The sequence below is a fragment of the Peromyscus maniculatus genome, chromosome 8 (genome assembly GCF_049852395.1).
Source record: "Peromyscus maniculatus bairdii isolate BWxNUB_F1_BW_parent chromosome 8, HU_Pman_BW_mat_3.1, whole genome shotgun sequence".
NCBI lineage: Eukaryota > Metazoa > Chordata > Mammalia > Rodentia > Cricetidae > Peromyscus > Peromyscus maniculatus.
In genome coordinates, this window is record NC_134859.1 from 12,656,118 (window position 1) to 12,672,150 (window position 16,033).

General features: G+C 43.0%; 1 protein-coding gene across 5 annotated transcripts in view; it reads right to left on the minus strand.

Annotated features, from left to right (window-relative positions):
• Positions 1-16,033, minus strand: part of Pdpk1 (3-phosphoinositide dependent protein kinase 1) — a 77,111-nt gene that overhangs the window by 45,144 nt on the left and 15,934 nt on the right. Inside the window, exon 1 of one of the 5 annotated variants that reach the window (XM_042283665.2) lies at positions 8,828-9,014. The exons of the other annotated variants lie outside the window; for them this stretch is intronic. The gene's annotated coding sequence lies outside the window, so the exon portion shown is untranslated. Of the gene's footprint in view, positions 1-8,827; positions 9,015-16,033 lie in introns of those variants that run through there. 5 annotated transcript variants of the gene reach the window in all.

Consider the following 16,033-nt stretch of genomic DNA (forward strand, 5'->3'; position numbering starts at 1 on the left):
CCACAGTCCCAGAAAACGTAAGAGCCAGGATCTTTAGCATACCCCACTGCAAACAGCACAGGACAAGAAGCAACTTCGAAAGTATGCTGCATTCCTCCCAGGCACTTCTATGGTTTCACAAGCACATATTCACTCACTTTGTTCATTAGTTTCTCTAAGAACTGTAAATTAACTGTATTATTTATCTTATTACTCAGCAAACACAGCTGTTGTACTAGCAAGGCTCTGGGGCCATGCTAACAGACAGACGTGTCTTCTTGTTCTAGAACCACCCAGTTATAGTAGTGGGGTAGCTACATAAAATATGGAGAGTGCAGGAAGAGCCAGGATAGGCCTCGCTACTATGTGGCTAGACCATGTTTGGGCAAGTATTTGGACAGAGTAAAAGAAGGGACCAGGGAGGGTAAAGCAACTTAGACAGTACTGCAATGGTCATGTTCAGAATGTGACCTGTAACAGCAAAACACATCTCACACATTTTAAAGTTTTGTTTTCCTTAAGGTTTGAAATCTAAATATAACAAGCAGTCTCCACATAGCTAAAAGAAAAAACTTCATTTGGAAATCAAAACCAAAGTGATATAGATAATGGACACTAGATTTCTGAAGTAGCAACAACAGATAATACACAGTCTCAGAGCCCAGCTTGCTTAGCACAAGCACTATGTAAGACTACAGAATCCAGTCTAGTACTCTAAAGCAGTTTCAACTACCAAAGATCCAAAGCCCCTTAGGCAACTCCACCCACTAAGTACCTAGTATCGATTCTGCATTGCTGCAGTACTTTGACAGAACAACAAAAAAGAAGAAAAAAAAAACAAAAACAAAAACGAGGCCCCCAAGAAGCTACACAGAAAGTCAGTACTATTTGGATGGAGATAGTACACTTTCAAACAATCAAGAAGCTCTTACTAGGGAATAGAGAGATGGTTCAGCAGCTAAAAGTACTTGTTGCTCTTGCAGAGAACCTGGGATTTGGTTTATAACCATCTGTAACTCCAGCTCTGGGCAATCTGATGCCTTCTTCTGACCTCCATTTGCACCAGACATGCATGTGGTGTACATACATACATACATGCAGGAAAAACACTCATATACTATACATATACATATACATATACATTTACATTTACATATACATATACATATACAAGCAGCAGCAGCTCTTACTAGGATGAGGACATCTAACCAAACACTCAAGGAATGCAAAAACTCAAAAGTATCTGTCTAGCTGGGCAGTGGTGGAACACACCTTTAATCCCAGCACTCAGGAGGTAGAGGCAGGCAGATTTCTGTGAGTTTGAGATCTGGTCTACAAAGCGAGTTCCAGGACAGGTTCCAAAGCTCACAGAGAAACTCTGTCTTAAAAGCCTGTCTTCCAACAAAGGACCTGCCAGTGTAAAGTCTTGGAGGCAGAGGCAACTCTCAACTCAGCAGTCTAGGCAGGATAGGCACTCCAAACAGAGCCCCTAGGGTACCATACAGGGACCTCTACACCCTTACATCCTTCCTGGAGTAACTTCAGGCACCCTCTAGAATCGTAAAAAGACAAGCTTAAGACATACCACCACCCATAAGAACCCAAGTGCCTCTAGGATAGGCCCACATGGTCATGCACCAATCCTGGGTTCTTGACACTGACCATCAGAAGTGCCACTCGTATGAGCATAAGAACATCATCTCCTGGCAACCTAATGCTTCCGTGGAATTCTGTAATTTCTTCCTGCCTTGGCTATAGTGCACTAGCCAAACTCCTCTCAAGGCCTCTCCCCAGATGGATAATGTTCACAAGGTCGATATGGTTGTGCCTCCCTCAATGCAGTCCTAACTTGCAACCATCACTATGATTTAATGACTGATTTTACTTGTGTAGTAAAAGGCAATGATAGCTGCAATCTTACCTTTTAAAGCATCAATTGTGAAATGAAATGCCTTAGAAAAAAAGCCCTCAAGTGTAAAGTCTACATGCTTATTGTACTACAGCTGTTATTAGATACACATTGCCCAAAGGGCCACATGCCAAGGAGGGCCCTGCTGTCTCTTCTAACCTGTGGCCTTGAAGAGGCCCCACAGCCAAAGAACCCAGCTGATTGGGGTTTGGGGGTGAGTCACTACCTTGAGGCACAGCCCCATCACTTTGCCACCCACATGGTAACCCAAAATTATGGTAAGCAAATGTTTTTGGTTACTCAACAGATTCTGAAATTTAAATTTCTGGAGAAATTTAAAGCAACAAGAAGCCAATCTACCATCCCTCTTCTCTTTGGATGTCAGAGCACATCATTTACTTAATTTTCTACGGCTGGATATACTGACACACACTTATGACCCCAGTACTTAACAGGATGACCAGGAGTTTGAGAAGTCGCCTGGGCTACACAGTAAGTTCAGCCTGGGTAAGACTGCATCTCAAAGACAAGCAGCAACAACAGAAAACCTCTGACTAATCTCAGCAATCTGGAGGCAGAAGCATATGAAACAGGGCCAGCCTGGTCTACATACAGAGTTCCAGGCCAGCCAGGCTATATGGAAAAATTTCATCAAAAACAAACAAAACTAACAAAAATACCTCTGTTTCAGAGCTGGCTGCTCTTCCAGATGACCCCAGTTTGATTCCCAGCATCCATATTGTGGCTTACAATAATCTGTAACCCCAGTTCAGGGAATCCAACAGACATGCACATGGGCACATATACATGCAGGCAAAACATTTATATACATAAAAATAAATCTAAAACATTTTTAAAAAACTCTACCTGTCCTATAGACACCTTGTTATGTCAAGAACTACATCCCGCCCCCCCAGTCACAAACTGACCACTAGCCTTTCCTACATATACATCTATACCCTAAATCCTAGTCACTCTCACTTGTGATTAAGACTGGAAGCTTCAGCCAGGGATGGGGGTGCACATCTTTAGTCCCAGCACTCAGGAGGCAGAAGCAGATGGATCTCTGAGTTCTAGGCCAGCTTGGTCTACAGAGTGAGTTCTAGGATAGCCAGAGCTACACAGAGAAGCCCTGCATGACACCCCGCCCCCACCTGCCTCTGCCTCCAGAGTGGTGGGATTAAAGGTATGCACCACTACCGCCCAGCTCTGGTTTCAGTTTTACAGGCATGAAGTAGGAGGCTCAGGAAAAGTGAGAGGCAGGGTGTATATTAATGAGATGCAGAAAACAATGAAGTAGCCCTCAAAGAACAGGGGGATGGCACTGCATGTAGAAGCATACCATGGAGCAGCACCTTCTCTCAAGGCCCACATCAGACATCTTGAGTCTTTCACAGCTACAGACAATAGCTTCACTGACCCTCAGGAGACTAATAGCCAGGTACATATGGCTTATTTTTGCTAAATGTGGAGCTATACACTTTTTAAAAACTGCACAGTCCCTAATTCCCTGACACCAAGTTGTCCTTGCAATGGGGCTAAGGATAAAGCAGATTGATATAACTGGCTTAGCTTACAAGGGGAGCTACAGCTTGTGGTGGGGCAGCCTGGTCTACGCATGGACAGAGGCCAGCTAAACAGTGATGTTCCTGTCCAAGATGATTCTCAGGTATTAAAAAACAAACAAAACCAAAATCAGGTCCACCATGATACCCCATGCCTTTAATGCCAGTACTCAGGAAGAAGAGGCAAGTAGATCTCTGAGTTCAAAACTAGCCTGGTCTAAATAGAGAGTTCCAGTCAAGCCAAGGGTTACACCATGAGGCCCTTTCTCAAAAGGAGGAAGGGTGCATGAATTATGCACCACTATAAGGAGAATTTTAAAGAAATGCATGTGCAACTTTTAGAGGAAAGTAAGACAAGACATCTGGTACACAACAGGAATCCATCAATGAGTTAACAGGGATGACTTCTGAAAGGACAGACTGTTAACCTTGACAGCTGCAAAGGACAGAGTATTCTGGACTAGAGCAGCAGGAGCAGCAACCAGGACCAGCTCTGGAAAGGAAAAGATGTGGGCAGTAGGTCTTGGTGGGGGACAGGCATGAGCTTCTGAAGAACTTTATCAATGAGACCATATGAGGTCCCTAAAGCCTTTTGGACTTCCATGTTCATTCATTCACTCATTTGTTCATTAATTTCTTTTGGAATGAGTGACTAAATACTAAAGAATATTTGCTAAAAAAACAGATAAATGAACTAGTACCTTCAGAATGCAGATTTGTGTACAGGACAAGAAGAAATCAGTAACTACAAGAGCTGTATTAGAAATAAGATGCAAGCCGGGCGGTGGTGGCGCACACCTTTAATCCCAGCACTCGGAAGGCAGAGGCAGGCGGATCTCTGTGAGTTCGAGGCCAGCCTGGTCTCCAAAGCGAGATCCAGGACAGGCACCAAAACTACACAGAAAAACCCTGTCTCAAAAAAAGCCAAAAAAGAAAGAGAGAGAGAGAGAGAGAGAGAGAGAGAGAGAGAGAGAGAGAGAGAGAGAGAGAGAAAGAAAGAAAGAAAGAAAGAAAGAAAGAAAGAAAGAAAGAAAGGAAAGAAAGAAAGAAAGAAAGAAAGAAAGAAAGAAAGAAAGAAAGAAAGAAAGAAAGAAAGAAAGAAAGAAAGAAAGAAAGAAAGAAAGAAAGAGAGAAATGGCATGAGTCTTGCAGTGGTGGTGCACGCCTTTAATCCCAGCACTCGGGAGGCAGAGGCAGGACAATCTCTGTGAGTTTGAGGACAGCCTGGGCTACAGAGTGAGTTCCAGAACAGCCAAGGCTACACAGAGAAACCCTGTCTTGAAAAACCAAAAAAAAAAAAAAAAAAAAAAATTAGAAATAACATGATACTTGGGGCTGGAGAGATGGCTCAGTGGTTAAAAGAACTGGCTGCTCTTCCAGAGTTCAATTCCCAGCACCCACATGGTAGCTCACAGCCATCTATTTATAATGGGATCTGATGCCCTCTTCTGGCATGCAAGGGTACATGCAGATAGAACACCATATACAGAAAATAAATAAATCCTAGAAATAACAGGATACTTAAAGATAATCCAGCCTATGGACTAATTCCATCTCAAGGCCCAGAGAGATGGATCAGTGATTAAGAGCACTTGCTGCTGCTGAGAACCCACATTCAGTTCCCAGCATGGCTATGGTGGCTCATAACCATCTGCAACATCAGTTCCAGGGATCCAAAGCCGTCTTCTGGCCTCTGGAGGCTAGAGGCACACATGTGGTACATATACACACATGCAGGCACACAGTCATACACATAAAATAAACTTTTACAAAAATTCCATGTTACTGCCAAAAACTCCTAGGTAAAATTTGGAATAAATATCTATTAAAAGCTTTACTAAGTGTAATCTATTCTTAACCAGCAAACAATAATAACAATAAGTTCTTGCTTTTGCTTTGCTAAAATTAATTTAACATATTAAAGTTGACAACTAAGAATAATTGTGTTTCTAATCTGAAATTATATTATACACCACTTAACCATGAATCTTTCCTTGGGAATTAAACTCATTCAACAAATGTTTCTCCCCACAATCTAGTCAGAAAATTAGAATGATGTTTCAGAGCCTGCAGGCACAGAGCTCTGACCCTGGCACCTTGTAATCAGCTTCCAGCTTCAGCGCCAGCTCCTTATAAGAACCTTGGCCTCAAGCCAGGCAGCGGTGGCACAACTCTTTAATCCCAGCATTCGGGAGGCAGAACCAGGTGGATCTCTGGGGCCAGTCTGTCCTACAGAGCGAGATCAGGACAGGCAACAAAACTACAAAGAGAAACCCTGTCTCAAAAAAAACAAAAAACAAAAAACAAAAAACAAAAAACAAAAAACAAAAAACAAAAGAAGAACCTTGGCCCCCAGGACTCCAGTCAAATGCTGAGATGAAATCTTACATATGAAATCTTACATATGAAAGAACCTTTCTCCAGGGCTGCATGGGGGGGGGGCAGCAAAAGGGAGAGAGGAGAGAGAGAGAGAGAGAGAGAGAGAGAGAGAGAGAGAGAGAGAGAGAGAGAGAGAGAGAGAGAGAACACAACCCATGCACATACTTCCGAGTGCAGGCACTCCTCTTATCAAAGCACTCCCCTCCGCGCAGCCTGTGACCTGACAAGCTAAGGTCTCTGCTCCTCCAGCCGTGCCATTGCTGCAGTCACACTGCTTGTGTTCATTCACACTAACTCTGCGTCTTCTCCTTCCACTGTCCTTCAAATCTATCCATTACCCATGTAATAGGTAAAGCATCTCTCCAGGCAAGGTGCAAGATCCCTTGGGAGCTGAACAGGGGCCTATCAGAAAGTTCCAGACTCCTGAAGACACTGTGTTTACCCAATATTTTCTGTGTATGAATGTACCACCTTAGTAATATGACTACTACAACTGAGAGACCCTAAAGGAAAATGCAGGATTCATGGGTCAAATTTTTGTTTTTAATCCTTAGAAGCTATTCTCTGCTTGAAATAGGAGAATAACAAAACCAGTCCCTAGGATACTGCTTACCACATGAGTAACAGTCATCAGGCAGGAATTCCCTCCAGCAGGCTCGAGAACTCAGTTTATCCCTAACCATCTTCCTGCTGGGCTCCTTAGCTACACATTCCTAAAGAGCTTCTTACTGAAATCAATAATGATCAAGCAAAACACAGAGAGTCTGTACCACTATTCATGACTTAACTCCAAAGGAAATTTTCAAAACAACCTCAACATGTACAGAAATATCTGTACACCTTTCTGTTCGTCTTTCTGAACAAGCATGACATTCACACGTCTACCAATTTAGAATTGTTGCCAGAAACAGAAAGAAAAGGGAAGGAAGGCACTAGGCCAGCCTGAGATTCCACATTCTTGCAGCTAATTCTTGAGCACCTAACCACAGGTTTCAACAGGCCAGAGGTCCTTTGGCCCTCCACCTATCAGCCACTGTTGTAGAGGCCCAGAAACAATGAATATCTAGTAACAATGTCACCCTTTTCTCAAAGTACCTCTCATTATATGCAGTGCTAGTCTATCTTGTCTATTCTACCTTTATTTATTGTGTGTTGAGTGCATGTTGAGTATACATGGAAGCCAGAAGTTGTCATCAGGGGTCTTCCTCAATTACTTCTCAACAGCTTTTTTTTTTTTTTTTTTTTTTTTTTTTTTTTTTTGAGACAGTCTCTCACTAAACCTGGAGCTCACCAACAGGTTACTGGCTGACCAATGAGCTACAGGGATTGGCCTGTCTCCATCTTCTGAGCACTGGGGATACTTACCTGACTTTTTGGTCAGTTGGTTGGTTTTTTGTTTGTTTTTGCTTTTGAGACAGGGTTTCTCTGTGTAGCCCTGGCTGTCCTGGAACTCATTTTGTAGACCAGGCCTGGCCTCAAACTCTCAGAGACCCGCCTGCCTCTGCCTCCCGAGAACTGGGATTTTTAAAGGTGTTCGTCACCACGACCAGCCTTACCTGGCTTTTACATGAATGCTAGGGATCAGAACTCAAGTCCTTATGTTTGATTGGCAGACACTTTCCTGCCTGAGCCATCATCACTCCAACCCCTAATTTCTACCTTCCTACCATCTACTGACGCCATGTGGAGAAAAGGCTGTATGTACATTAATGGTTCTCAAGCTGTGGGTCATGAACCCTTTGGGGGTTAAATGACACACAGGGGTCACATATCAGATATTTACGTTACAATTCATAACAGTATCAAAATTACAGTTATGAAATAGCAATGAAATAACTTTATGGTTGGGGGTCACACAACATGAGGAACTGTAGTAAAGGGTCACAGCATTGGGAAGGTTGAGAACCACTGCTACAGATTGAGGCAAACAAACCAAAGTCCTGGCTTTTCTGAAATGCCTATCTCCCAAGTTCTGCACTAGAAGAAATTCCACACTTGGTTCAATCTTTTAAAAAAAAAAAAAAAAAAAAACCTACAAAAAGGTGGACATAGTGGCATGTGCCTGTAATTCCAGCTACTGAAAGGCTGAGGCAGCACAACTGTGAGTTTAAGGCAATATGGACAACACAGAAAGATCAAAGTCTGAAAACAAAAACTGAAGTTAGACATGGTGCACACTAACTCAGGAGGCTGAGGAAGAGGATCTTAAGGTTACACCAGCTTGGACTACAATAGTGAATCTAAGTTTAACCTTCTCTACTTAGCAAAACTATCTTTAAAAAAATTTTTCTAATTAAAAGCCTCAAACTGCCACTAGATTTATATGTGACTCAAGGCAAAGGCCATACAATAAATAGTACTGCAGTTTTACCTGAAAACAAATTTGAGGGGGTTTCAACACTAATCACAATGGTCACAAAAGGCAGGATGCAGACTCCTGAGAAAGCAGCAAGAATTGAAGTGTGTAGAAGTAAACTGATACAAAGTGCCATCTCCAAAAGCAGCAGGAGACAAGGATCTGGCCCTGATTTTAAAAAAAAAAAGGACAGTCTCAGGCTAGTGAGATGGGTCAGCATGGGTCAGCAGGTAAAGGCACTTTAGCTTTTCCTTTCAACTGAGTTCCTGGGATACATTTGGTAGAAGAAAAGAAATGATTCCCAGAAGTTGTCCTCTGACTCCCAGAAGTTGTCCTTTGACCTCTACATATGTCCTGTGGCAAACAAGTGCTCATACCCACATAAAGCAAACAAATAAATAACTTAAATTTTAATTTTTGTTTGTTTTTTTGAGACAGGGTCTCTCTTCATAGCCCTGGCATCCTGGAACTCATGATGTAGGCCAGGCTGGCCTTGAACTTAAGAGAAACACTTGCCTCTCTCTGCCTCCCAAGTGCTAGGATTAAAAGTATATGCTATCATTCCCAGCTCTTTTTCTTTGTTCCTTCCTTCCTTCCTTCTTTCCAAGAAACCAGTCCTATCAAGGAACTCACACTCACTGCACTATTGGGATGTCTCTGTTCCTACACAGCGTCCTAGAAGTGTATAGTCCTGCAGATAGTGATTGTCTGGAGAGTCTGTACTCAGGCCAGCTCCCACCTTCACCAATCAGGAACTCTCCAAATCACCAGTGTCTTCATCTAGAAGGACTTGACTGGATAAGCAGAATAGTCCATTCCAAAATATCTACAATAAATGACACACACTCCAAGCATCATTGACCACAGGCTTAATTTTAATAAGTACAATGAACTTCATCTAACATCATCAGTTATGTGAACAACATGAACCCCAAAAGGATGTAGAAGGTATCTCAGTTCCATAGGGTTCCTTATAACTATCACAAGAGAATATTAGGCCGGGCAGTGGTGGCGCACGCCTTTAATCCCAGCACTCAGGAGGTAGAGGCAGGCAGATCTCTGTGAGTTCGAGGCCAGCCTGGTCTACAAAGCGAGTTCCAGGAAAGGTGCAAAGCTACACAGAGAAACCCTGTCTCGAAAAAACAAAAAAAGAAAAAGAAAAAAGAAAGAAAGAAAATATTAGACAAAGGGCTGGAAAGATGGCTCAGTGTTTAACAGCACTAGTTGCTCTGTTCTTCTAGAGGTCCTGAGTTAAATTCCAAACAACCACATGGTGGCTTATGACCATCTATAGTGGATCTGATGCCCTCTTCTGGTATGCAGGCATACATGCAGACAAAATACTCATAAACATTTAAAAAGAAAGGAAACATCAGACACATCCAAATTATGGGATATTCTATAAAATACCTGACCAGTATTCTTTCCAAAAAGAATAAAAGGTCATGAAAAAATAAGGAAAGCCACAGGATCAGAGGTGGTGGAGGGATCATAGCTAAATGCAGTATGGTAACCTTGGACAGAAAAAATGATCTTCTAGAGGAAAGTAAAGAGATTCCAAATGTGCCCTAAGTCCTATCAGCAGTGTTGTCCTATGCTAACATCAGGGTTTGGAAAGGTGTTCACATTAGGCAAGCTGAGGCAGGGGTGTTTATTGTAACTCTTAAGTATTTCAAAAGAAAGTTTACTCATATTTTTTGAGACAGGGTCTCTCTGTAGCCCTAGCTGTCCCGGAACTTATGTATAGACTAGGCTGCCCTTGAACCTAGATCTGTCTGCCTCTGCCTCCCTGCTAGGATTAGGGACATGTACCTCCAATGCCCATCCCTATTTTTAATTTCTATTTATATGGTGTATGTGCAGCAGGGGGGAAATGTCACACAATACATGTAGAGATCAGAGGATAACTTTGTGGAGTCTGTTCTCTCCTTCAAACTTTACATGTTGTTCCAGGGATCAAACACACATGCACAAAATAAATAAATGTAATTTAAAATTAAAATATTGACTTTGTGTGGAAACTATCTTGATAACTTTGCTCAAATTTATAGAACTTGAAAAAACTTAGGGTCAATATTCAATGACTAATTTGAATACAGGAAAATAATATACTTGAAAAAGAAAGAAAAAAAAAAGCCAGGCAGTGGCACACACCTTTAATCCCAGCACTTGGGAGACAGAGCCAGGCAGATCTCTGTCGGCCTGGTCTATGGAGCACCAAAACTACACAGAGAAACCCTGTCTCGAAAAACCAAAAGAAAAGAAAAAGTTTAGTATGAATGTTTCTTTTTGTAGTATCTCTCAATGTAGCCAGGCTAGCCTCCAACTCAATCCTCCTACCTTCAGAGAACTGTGATTAAAGGCATAAACCATTATACCAGGCTTAGTATGATTTTTTTTTCTTTTTGCATTTTATTTTTTATGTTGTCTGTACTGGGAATTGAACTTAGGTTCTCTGGAAAAAGCACCCAGTGCTCTTAATTGCTGGGCCATCTCTCCAGCCCCAGTATGATTTTTTTGTTGTTGTTGTTGTTGGGGGGTGGTCATTAGAGACAGGGTTTCTCTGTATAGACCTGGCTGTCCTGGAACTCACTCTGTAGGCCAGACTGGCCTCAACCTCTGAAATCCACCTGCCTCTGCCTCCAAAGTGCTGGGATTAAAGGCATACACCAAAACCATCCCGTCCCGGTATACATATCTTTTTTTGCGGGGGAGGGGGGGGAGGGCGCAGTTTCAAGACAGGGTTTCCCTGTGTAGCTTTGCGCCTTTCCTGGAACTCACTCTGTAGCCCAGGTTGGCCTTGAACTCACAGAGATCCGCCTGCCTCTGCCTCCCGAGTGCTGGGATTAAAGGTGTGTGCCACCACCACCCGGCCCAGTATACATTTCTTAACATGACCAACTCTTTGGCTTACACTGTCAAATGATCTGAGTCTACAAATGAACCCAGTCTCTGTGCAAACAAGCTAAGTAACAAGTAAGATTTGCCTGGCATTCCCAACCTGCATACAACAGTCCTTGCAACCAGAAACTTCCTCCACTCTTGGCCATGTCCCTGCTCAGGCAAACCAAACTATCCTCCCCTCTCTTCCTTGGGATGTCCGTCTCCACCTACTGAGTCCACCTTGAGGACTGGGTCTTTCCAGCAGACCCTCCACAACAGCTCCAAGAAGGCTGAATCTTTCTGCCAGAACACCATTCTTGCCAGTCATAAACCACCTGAAATGCCAGACTGTTGACCTTTCCCTTCAGGCCATGGGACAGCAGTGGTTAGCCAGCCTCACGAGAAGCAAACTTCAAGCAAGCTGTCTCCTAAACAGAAATGTTTCTCGCCCAAGAGTTTTTTCAGGCCAGGAGCATGGAGTCCATCTTGTTCATGACCACTTCTTTATACTATCCACCAGACACCTCCCTTACCCTTCTGATCCAGACATAGTGCTCAGTGCCAACAGCATCTGCATAGGAAAGGCTAAGCCTTAAAACAAAAACAGCACCACTTAGCCCATGAGGCAAGCAGGCTGGCTTTCTAAACTAATAAAAGGAATTCATAAATAAATTCTGTATTTAGATACACATTAAAAAAATACTGTGTATCTGATAATAATCAATTATGTACATAAAATCAGTAAAAGACTATAATTTGGACCAATGAAAAACTCATGAAAGAAAAATGTCAAACTGTAGCAAAAAAAATGAGCTGACTAATAGAAAAAACATGCAATAATTGCTATGGATTCCTGTGACAGAAGAAGCAATACATTTTCTCTATCTGGGTCCAGAATAAACTACAGGAGACGTAGGATGGGTTAAGTGTCCACATTCAATGGGAAGTTAGAAAACAGAGATCAGGTCAGGAATGAGCAGTTATCATGCTTCTAAGATTCTAACTTCCCTAGAATCTGGCTGCTGTAGCTGTACAGAGCAAGCCTTCCTAAGGAAGGACTGAACAAAGCCAGGGCTCAGGCAATTCTCCCAAGGTGGTTCTGCTCCCATGAGTATCTAAAGTAAAAGTCCATGTGATGGTACTGCACAACAGTCAATGTTAACATGCTAGCTCTGACATCCGACATAGCCTGCCTAGGATGATGGAGGAGCTCTCAGCATCCACTCATGCACATCATGCATGAGCACACAGCAGAAAACCCTGAACTAGAGTGAGCTGCTCTGAAACTTAAGTGCTAGGACACAACCACCACCACTACCAGCACCCCTACACCATGACCACCAAGAGCACAAGTATCCTGGGAACGTAGCTGTGGTTCTGTAGGTAACTGCACCCACCCACAGAGCATTTACTCCTCTTGCTACCGCAGAACTCACTCTGGAAATCAAGCCGAGCCAAGCCCAGGGAAAAGACCGTTTGGACCCTGCCCAAAGTAGGAGAGCCCAGAGCAAGCCCTATACTATTAAGGAAGGTAGTAGCTTCAGGGGATACAGGGTAAACCAATCCTAAGGATCTTAACGGAATGGCCTTTCTCTGAGAGTAGAGAGATTGCACTGGCATCTCTGAGGCTCTTCTACAGAAACTGAGGGTGAAGTTGTGTGAGGACAGTGATCCAGCCACACCTCACCAATTAAGACTGAAGATTCAGCTCATGACACTGGTGCTGGGCAGTAATATCAGCTAATATAGATTTTTATCTAACATTTGATGGTCAGAACTTCCTAGGGAGAACTTTAGTGTACAAAGTAAACAACAGCTTTGAAATACCACTTTTCATGGGTTAGGGAATTGGGTGGGGGACAAACAAACAAAAACAACAACCACGATGATAGAAAGGTACTAAAATGACCATGTCATCTGGTGGCTCAGAATTTAGTTCTGGATTTAATTAAGATCTAGTTCTTTGGGTGTTGCTCTACAGGTCCAGGACACTCTTATGTTGAGGAAGGGAACTACAAAGACTGATATGGACATGACCCAGCAAGAGAGCTGTCTGGGGGCAAAGTTTGCATTGATATTCTAAGCAGAAGATACATCCCTTTCAGTCCCAGAGCTGGGATGTCAAGCAAAGGACATGCACCCTAGGATCACTGCAGCCAAAGCTCTGCTCAGATGCAGCTGACCCAAGGCTAACCTCCCATACATAATCAAGGAGCCAAAACCCAAACCCTCTGTGCTGGCGTGTGCACGCTATCACCCTGCCATCACCTTACTTTTCAACTTCAATGCAACCAAAAGTTCTGTCAGTTATGCAAATGCCTAGTCATCTTTCTTTTCCAAGGTGAAACTTGAAAAACAGGCTAAAAATACCAATTTTCTTCATTTATGATCTTCAGTAATCCTAACCAGGTTGGGGAGATGGCTAAGTAGATAAAGCACTTGCCAACCAGAGTTTGGATCCCCAACACCAACATAAAAAGCTGAGCAGATGTAGTAGAAAACACGTAATACCACCATTCAGAAGGCAGAGACAAGGGACCTCCAGGGCAAGCTGCCTAGCTAAACTAACTGGAAGTGGCAAGTTCAGCAAGAGACACTGCCTCAATAAATGAGTGAGAAGACACCCATCAACTTAGAGCCTCCATACACATGCACATGTACTCATTCACACATGCAAACACACACATTATGCACAGACACCATACATACAAAGTACATAAAAAATTTTAAATGCCCTAACTCTATAAAGAATCTATATTCCAACACTATTTAGAAGTTCGTTTTTGCTCTGTTTTTGCTGCTGTTGTTGTCTGGCAGTCCTGGAAGGCAAAGTAGTTCTCTTGCCCCAGCCTTCTGAATGCTGGGATTAGAGGCATATACCACCACATCCACAGCTTTGTGCTGAAACTAAGTTATTTGTGATTAGCAAACATTTTCAGAGTATAAAAATATCAAACCGGAGGTGGAGGGGGTTGAGGGGCTGGAGAGATGGCTCAATGAATGGTTAAGAGCACTGACTTCTCTTCCAGAGGACCCAGGTTCAATTCCCAGCACCCACATGGCAGCTTACAACTGTCTGTAACGCCAGTTCCAGAGGATCCAACAACCTCATACAGGCATACATGCAGGCAAAACACCAATGCAAATGACATAAAAATGAATATTTAAAAAAAAAATCAAACAGGCCAGGTGGTGGTGGTGGTGGTGATGGTGGCATACTCCTTTAATCCCAGCACTCAGGAGGCAGAGACAGGTAAATCTCTGTGAGTTTGAGGCCTGCCTGGTCTACATAGTGAGTTCCAAGGCCAGAGCTTGGGAAACCCTGTCTCAAAAAAACAAAAGCAAACAAATTGATACCCCATTCACTAGAGGTGTGCTGTACATTGGGGGAAGGGGGATACTTCACACTAGAGAAAGCTGAGAAAAGACTGACAGCATGCACCCTTGATGTAATTTGATGAAAATGATACTTAATCCCATGTATTCTCCCCAAGACCCATAACCCCAGTCTAATCACAAGGACATATACACCAACATTGGGCATCCAACAGTACCTGATCATTGTTCTTCAAAACTAAGGTAAGCAGGAGGTGGTGGAGCATGCAGAGGTGGCAGAGGCAAGCAGATCTTTGTAAGTTCAAGGCCAGCCTGGTCTATACAGTGAGTTCCAGGACAATCAGAACTACATAGAGAGATTGTCTCAAAACAACAACAACAACAACAACAACAAAATTGCTAAGGTCATCAAAAACAATGACATATGAGAAACTGTCACAGCCAAAGAGCCTAAGGAGGCATAAAGGTGAATATGTCCACAGCAGACTCTGGGAAAAGAAAAAGGATATTAAGTAAAAATTAGGGATTCCTCCATACTTGGGAGGCTGAGACAGGCTGATAGTAAATTGAAGTCTAGTCTGAGCCACATAGCAAGACCCATGCTTTAAAAAAAAAAAAAAAACACAGGGAGGGGAGGTGTAGAGCATATTGTCTAGTTAGTAAGTACTGAGTTCAGATCGATAGCACCCACGTAAAAAGTGAGGTGCAACACCATGTCAGTCAGTCTTGCTGAACTGGTGAGCTCCAGGTTCAGTGAAAAGACCCTGTCTCAAAAATAAGGTAGAGGGTAAGGTGCTGTTATATGAGGAGAGGACCTGAATCAGATCCCTGGCAACCAAGTAAAATGCCAGGCTCAGTAATGCACTCCAATAATTTCAGCACTGGCCAGTCATTCTAACCAAAACAATGAACCTAGCAAACCTCCTGTTCCATGCTTAGGCACATATACACATACACATGTAAATACACATGTATATATACACATGTAAAAAAGAAGAGGAATGAGGAGAGGAAAAAGAGGGAGAGGGAGGGAAAGGAGAAAGAAGAGAAAGAGATGGACTGGTGAGATTTTAAAAAAGTCAGTAAAGTGCTTGTCATGCAAAGGACCTGAGTTCAATTCTCAGAATCCACATAAAAAGCTGGGTGTGGTGCTGAGTCTCTCGTTATCTCAGCACTCAGAAGGACAGACATGTGGACATCTTGCTGCCAGTCAGTCTAGTTGGTAAGCCCCAACTGAGAGACTCTGTCTCAAAATACAAGGGTGGGTGACTCAGAGAAATGATACTAGGAGTTGAATTCTGACACACACACACACACACACACACACACACACACACATACACACGAAGAGAGAGACAGACAGAAAACAAGGTGTGATGCATACCAGAATTTCAGCACTAGGAAAGTTAAGGCTGGAGGATCTGGAGTTCCAGGTTAGCCTAAAATACATGGCAAAGTCCTGTCTTAAGAGAGGGATTGGAGGAGCAAGACACAGTACATAAACCTGTTTATGTCGCAGGACATAAACCCAGGTATCAGAACCAAGAGGACTGAGTGAGAAAAGAACAACAGGAGTCACCTAGAGGCTGGAAGCTCTGAAAGCCAAGGGTACAACAGAGTTTACCT